Source organism: Gavialis gangeticus, unplaced genomic scaffold (assembly GCF_001723915.1).
Source record: "Gavialis gangeticus isolate Ggan-Ray unplaced genomic scaffold, GavGan_comp1, whole genome shotgun sequence".
Lineage (NCBI taxonomy): Eukaryota > Metazoa > Chordata > Crocodylia > Gavialidae > Gavialis > Gavialis gangeticus.
In genome coordinates this window covers 97,794,816-97,801,873 of record NW_017729025.1, presented here as the reverse complement: position 1 = coordinate 97,801,873, position 7,058 = coordinate 97,794,816, and the positions used below count along the sequence as shown (strand labels likewise).

Below are 7,058 nucleotides of genomic sequence, written 5' to 3'. Positions count from 1 at the left end.
AGTGCCAGACCGCCCTCGGGGAGCAGGGCGTCCCGCCTCGTGAGACTCAAGTCGCCCCCCGGGAAATGCCACCTCTTCCTTTGTTTTTTGGGCGGTGGGGACAGAAGGGAGCACTTCCGTTGCAAGGAATTGTGCAGGTCGGGGTGGTGTTGCCCCCGTGGGTTCCTAGTTGAAATCATAGATTAGGATTGGAAGGAGGTCATCTAGTCACTGGGTTTATCTCCTGAGGCAGGTGCAGGTGTTTGCATTAGGCTGGCCATCATAGAGGACATGCCTGTTTCCTGCTGCTCTGTCCTCTATTGATATGAAACCGGATGCCTTTATGTGCTCTATTTTTCTCTTGAACACGAGCCAGCAGTGTAACGAAGCCATCAACAAGCCCAATTGCACCTTGTTGTGCATTAGCAGGTGCATGACCAACAGATCAAGGGAGGTGATGCTCCCCCTCTATGCAGCGTTGGTCAGACCACAATTAGAGTACTGTGTCCAGTTTTGGGTGCCGCACTTCAAGAGGGACATGGAGAATCTGGAGAGGGTTCAGAGGAGGGCCACTCGAATGATTAGTGGCCGCCATAAAAGACCCTACAAGGGGAGGTTGTGGGATCTGGATCTCTTCAGCCTTCATAAGAGACATCTGAGTGGAGACCTTATAGCAGCCTATGAGTTTATTGAGGGAGGACAACAGAGAACTGAAGATGCAGTATTTACCAGAGCATCCCTAGGAGTAACTAGGACTAATGAGTGCAAACTAGTGGAGAGTAGATTCAGGTTGGACATTAGGAAGGAATTTTTTACAGTAAGAGTGGCCAGAATCTGGAATGGGCTTCCAAGAGAGGTGGTACTATCACCTAACTGGGAGGTCTTCAAGAGGAGGCTTGATAGACGTCTGGCTGGGGCCATCTGACCTCGTTCCTGTTTCCTGCCAGAGGCAGGGGTTCTGACACAATGATCCTTTGTGGTCCCTTCCGACTCTACAATCTATGAATCTATGAATCAAAGCACAAGTGTAGGCCTGCCCACTGTGTCTTCCCACCCAAGTTTCCATTTCTAAACCAGAGTTTGGCCATGATTCAACATGAAGTTAAGGGAGTGGAAGGCCCATGCTGGGCTATTTTCCTGTCACTTGTTTCTAAATGATTAGAGGATCAAGCACCAGGATGAGTTATGGACTCACAATTACATTGATTCAATCAAAGCAGAAAGGGAAGATTGAAACCCCCACAGAAAGTAGGCAGAAAGGAAAGATCACCCGTAGCACTGACAAATCCACTCCATGACTGTTGGGCCTGGTTATTCAGAGTGCATTCTGGGACTGTTTGTTTTTTAATTGCTGCCAGTTCCCAGGGAGCAAAAGTGATGATGCACCCAATGCCCTTCTGAGATCTGAAACCTTATTCCAGAAAACATAAGCAGATGAGTGAGAGGAAAGACTAACCAGTGTGTTCATATTGTAATGAAGGTGAGAGGAAAGAAAGTAGTAGACCTCTGTAACAATGTGATGCTCCACCATAGTTCATTTCACTTTCAATACATTAGTTAAATTCACAATTCAAAGTGTGAAAAAGGAAAAAAATCTCAGCAGTCAGAGCCAGATACTGTGTATCCAGCAACTGCCCAAGACAAAGTTTCATACTGTGTGTGAGGTTTAGTCTCTTGTTTCTGTCTCTGAGTCACTGACGTGATGCTATGTTCTCTCTAATGTGTCTTTCCTCTGGGAGGAAGGTGTGGCTCATAAAGGACAGAGTATCCAGGTAAAGAAGGAGATAAGTAGATACTGTTACCTTTTTTCTCTCAGGGCAGGGGCAGCTTGATGGGAAAGATCTTGGGATAGGAGGAGGTCCAGTTTTGCTAGGGTTATGCAGTTTTTTTTTCTTAATGTTTTTGGTTTGTTGGAATTCTTAATTGCTTCCATGTCCTGATGAGAATCAAGTTGCTCAGATGTTACTGTCTTTAAAATTACAAGAATACGTAGAAACTAATATAATCCAAGAAAGTAAAACCTTCCATTAGCAAAGATCCAGGCACTGTGCAGCAAAAGGCCCATTACCTCTATGTATACCACCAAATCAGGACCCTCCCTTACAATATTGCTACCCTCAAAGTGCAGAAAGGGCTTCAGTCATGTTCCAGATACTTTAACCCTGTCCAAGCTGAATGAAGTGTTAGACATGTCTAAAATTGTGATTGCTACTGGGCCTGTGACTTGTTTTCATTTATACCATCACTGGGACCCAGTAATACAAGTAATAACAACATTATTATATTAAAATTATTCTTTCCTGTGGTCTTCTGACTGCATAAGTCTTTCTCAAAAGCTTTTATCTTTCAAGTCTGTTTTTTTCTGTGACTTGCACAATATCCAGCACAGTTGGCCCTTAACAAATGATGTAAGAATGGTAATTGCCAAGGTACCCGGTGAGTTTCCAAAGGGAAAATCAGGACAGTGTTAGTGTTTGATTAAAAAAAAGCCCCTCATGTTTGTTTAAAGATTAATTAAGCCCTTCCGCACTAGTTAGGTGAAAAGTCCATAGGTTACTGTGCTTAATCTCTTCTGGGCCACTTTCCAGTTAACACCTCAGGAAGGTAAGCAGGATAGGAAAAGGGAGTTTCACATCTTAGCTGGAGACAACTTTCTGCAAAGTTAGCACAACAGGGTCACATAACAGGATCACAGTTTGTTCTTTATTTTGGGACCGTTTCATAGTCCACTGAAGTCAGTGGGAATTTTTCCATCTCATCCCTATCTTTTCAATGGAAAGGTAAGAATCACAATTTTTCAATTCTGAGGAAACCAGTAGAGGTTAAGATGAAAGTAATATAATCAGCACTTTTTGCTATCTATTATTTAACTTTACGGGTTCCTCTTTCCTTTGTAGTCTCTAGGAAGCTGTGAATACTGCTGAACACACTTCCCTTTCCTGTATAGAGTAGGAAGTCTTTTTCCCTGTTAGGTTCCTGAGGGATCTAGTTTAACAGGTCCTCAGGATTTCATGAGTCTTATGTCCTGATGACAGATGCTAGTTTGAATGATTATGAATTGATTCAGCACTGAAAAGGATGCTGTGTTTTGTTTTGTTTTTTGCAGAAGATGATTGAAAATGATGTGCAGAGGCTGACAGATACAATAATGTAGTGGGAGCTAAGTGTTTTCCATGGGTGGGTATAGTTTTTTCCCATCTAATCATTTGGTATCTCCAATATGTTATGTTTGTTATATAGGGTGTAAGTGACTGATGCAACATTATTATATTCCAGTAGGAAGAAAAATATTGTTATCTATACATAGGTGTCCCTTGTAGCAAGAGTATCTTTTGAGAAGTGCACACACAGATATTGTATGATTTGTATGTATAAGTTGGTGGTAGGGATGACAATTCTGAATGGCTATAGGAGTCACATGTTAAGGACCCACAAAGGTGCAGTCCAAAGTAGTGATAGCTTAGGTCTGTTTTCTCCTCCATTTCTGCACGTTGTAAAGTACCAGTTATCAGTTCAGAGACCAGAGAATCCTAATGGTCTCTGAAGTGATTTTGCAACTTGAATTTGAGCTAGACTTCATCTTGTATTTCTTGAATTTGCTTTAGCTACAGTCTAAATGCACATTTTTCCTTGAGCTCTAATATGGAGCTGCAACTTCTTGTGGATGTTTCTAACACTTTTCAATTTATGTAGTACACATCTTGGTTACTGTAAAGCCCTTTTTGGACCTCACCAGACATGTATTATTAGTGTTGTTGTTGTTGTTATTTAGGTGTAGGTGACACAAACTTCACAAATCAACAGGCTTGATTAACAGGTCTGGACAAACATGGTTCCCTTGTAGTAGTGTGGCAGTTGACTCCATGAATCAATATACCTTACTTCTTCCCTCCCTACTTCTGCCTGGCATAGACCATAGTTTCTCAACCTGTGGTATGCGTACCCCTGGCAGTACGCAAGACACAGGCAAGGGGTACATGGGTACCCCACACTATCTCTTTCTCACCCTTTTTTCCTCTCTCTCTGTCTCCCCATCTTCCTCGTTCTCTTGCCCCTTCCTGCTCTCAAAACTATGGCAAAAAAATTGGAATAAAAAAAATTGGAATAAACTCCCCAATAATAATTTGGCATGCCATGCTTTGTGCAGCACTGGGTTCAGCCTTCCTAGCTTTGGCCAACATCACTTCTAGCCCAGGTACATACTTCAGTTGTGCACCCCTGGTGTAAAAGGTGGCAACCCTACTCACACCAGATCAGACATCTGTCATATCACGGCCTTATATACACAGCCCTTCTTCCAACACATTAGTCTGTAAATATAAAATCCCTGGGAAAACTGAGTGTTGGGGTACTCATTAACATTTTCAGCAGTTAGGGGGTACTTGCTACTTAAAAGTTTGAGAGACACTGGCTTAAATTATAAACAGAGATTGTTTTTGAGAACAACCCTAGAAAGTGGTCTTGTGAAGGTCAGATAGCTCTGTGTGGGAACACTAACTGAAGCCCAAACTGACACCACAAAATTATATCCTATGTATCTGTTTATCACTCAAACAAGGAATAAAACCAATAAAAAGATTGTCTAGGAAACCTACATTTAAGAACCTGATAAATTGTTATCCAGTGATATGTCAGAAGCTTTCTGCAAGCTTCTGTGTGTGACCAGACTGTTCTTCACATATAGGCCTAGGACAGTGATTCTCAGTCAGGGTGCCAGGTATCCTCGGGTGCCTTAGGATCCTTTCAAGGGTGTCATGGGGCACCACACAAGGTTAGCACTGTTAGATATGCAAACACAATCCACAAAATAAACCCAGAGATTTCAACTAGGAATCCAAAGTGTTAAAATCATTCTGCCCGTTGTGGTCTTTCTCAGTTCTTTGCAATGGAAGAACAGCTCTCTCTCTCTCCTATTTTTCTGTAGTTATAAAAAGCAAGGGAAAAGTGGCAGCTGGTATTTTCCAAGAGATGCCTTGAGGCTATCAAGGTTGAGAACCACCAGCTTAGAAAACATGTTTGATAACAGGCTGCTTTGCTGGCCTCCTTTTCCTGTCGAGATTTGGGGCTGTCTGGGTGAGTGTTATAGTAGCACGGACAAAACCTTGCTACTTTCTCTTCAACTTCTCTCCCTAACAGAGCTGCCACGGGGGTGCTTGTCAGCGCAGCTGCCTCAGTGACGCTGCAGAGTTAAGACTCCACTTTTTAAGGGACGACTTCTTGTCTTCAGCAAGAGTCAGAGCCTTCTGGTGCCCGGCATGGTCCCTCTTCACAGTCCTGCTAAGAGTCGCACAGATGGTGGGCACCTCGCTCCCTGCTGAGGCGAGGGGCTGACGTAACCCCCCTGGGCTTCCAGCTTGGCTGCTTAAATGAATCCTTGCTCACGTGAGCCCAAAGCACTGGCTGCAAAACTGGCTCGCGCATGACAGTCTTAGGTAGAGGTTTGGATGTACAGTTGGGATAGGGCTGATCTTGCCTCAGGCGCGGGGAGCTGGACGAGATGACCTGGAGGCCCCTTCCAGCCCGGCTTCTCGGACTGTGAAGGAGCGGGCCTGGGCCGTGCAGGGAGGCCCTTGGCGGAGGGCGGCGCTGCAGCAGGCGGAGGCGCGTCGGGGCCTGTTTCCTGCGCAGCCTCACACTGCAGCCCGGGCCCCCGGCGGGCAGGGAGGGCGCGCTGCAGCCGGTCGGGCGCTGCGAGGAGCGGAGGCCGCGGGAGCCCAGGTGAGGGCCGGGGGGAGGGTGGTTTCCCGCCCAGGGTGCCAGGGCCCGGGGCCGGTGGATGCGGCGTGGTTGGGGTGCCGTCACTGCCTCTCGTGCGGTCCTCGGGCAGCGCCCCGGGGTGCCAGGGGTCCCTTTCCAGGCTGCGCCGGCGCCGCGCACCCGATAAGCCCAGAGATGCCCCTGGGGCCCACAGCTCTGTCATGCTTCCGGCCTCCAAAAAAGCGAGTGAAAGCCAAGAGCTGGCACTTTTCAAGGGGGCTGCAAAGGTCGTGAGGCGCTGGCCCTGGGAAGCGTGTGGACAGGTGGGGCCAGGCCGGGCCATTCCTTCCGTGGAGTTGAGTTGGTGCCAGCCAGCCTGGCCCTTGGATGCCGGCACTGGAATAGCCTCCAGGGCTGTGGGTAGGGGTGTCCATCATAGAGGACCGTCTGGTTATCCTCTGTCCTCTATTGGTACAAAACCAGATGCCTTTATGTCCTCTGTTTTTTCTCTTGAAGAGAAAAAGAGAGGACATGAAGGCATACGGTTCCGTGTCGATAGCAGACAGAGTAGCAGAAAGCTGGAAAGTCCTCTATGACGGCCACCCCAGCTGCAGGCGAGGATGGGCAGATGGCAGCAAGGCTGTGCAGGCGTGCTGGATCGGCCAGGCACTGCCAGAGCTATGTCAAGCCCTGTCTGGGAAAGGTAGAGGGTGTGCCAAGCCAGCTCGGGGATGCTATATGGGGAAGCTTGCTTGTTACCCACCTAACACCATTTGGTGCTAGAGAGTTGTTGGTGACATTCATCCACAAATTAAAAATAAAACAGCCTGTTGTCACAGGATCAGCTGGTCTTAGAGTTTCCATGGAGGGTACTTGGGATTTGCTGCTGATGTTTTCTGCTTTGTACACTTCTAGACTAGATCAAGGAGGAAGGCTGAGTAGGAGGCTCTCCACTTTGGACTGAGAGGATCACTTTGAAAATTTAGTTCAGAGCGTTACAATGTGGGGTCAAATTAATTCTGTCCCAACATCTCTTTGTAAATGATCTGGAAAACCATGAAGTCTCCCAGTATTTGCTGTATGCCTGTCACTACAGCATCTAGAAGCATGATTGAAGAGTCCAGGGGAGTTGATTGCATGTGTTCGGAAGCTATTTTTCAGTGTTTGACGAAGCCCTGTTCTAATTAAGCCACAAAAGCACTCGGCCTTTTCCCTAGCTGAGCCTGAACAGGGATATCATGAAGTAGCCAGGGCTGCTGCAAAGACTGGTGTTGCATTTTAAAGTTGCACAAATGTGCCTTGTTTGGATTAGTACATTTTAAACTCAGTTATTTTGTAAAAACAGATCTGCTAGAACAGATACCCCAGTGCTTTAAGAGCCA

The 7,058-nt window shown here is 46.3% G+C and overlaps 1 protein-coding gene across 2 annotated transcripts in view; it reads left to right on the top strand.

Moving 5' to 3' along the window:
- The first annotated feature begins 5,620 nt into the window (after window positions 1–5,620).
- Window positions 5,621–7,058, top strand: part of DDB2 (damage specific DNA binding protein 2) — a 23,749-nt gene continuing 22,311 nt past the window's right edge. Inside the window, exon 1 of one of the 2 annotated variants that reach the window (XM_019519267.1) lies at window positions 5,621–5,697. The gene's annotated coding sequence lies outside the window, so the exon portion shown is untranslated. The remainder of the gene's footprint in view (window positions 5,698–7,058) is intronic. The other variant, XM_019519268.1, reaches the window with a different exon arrangement.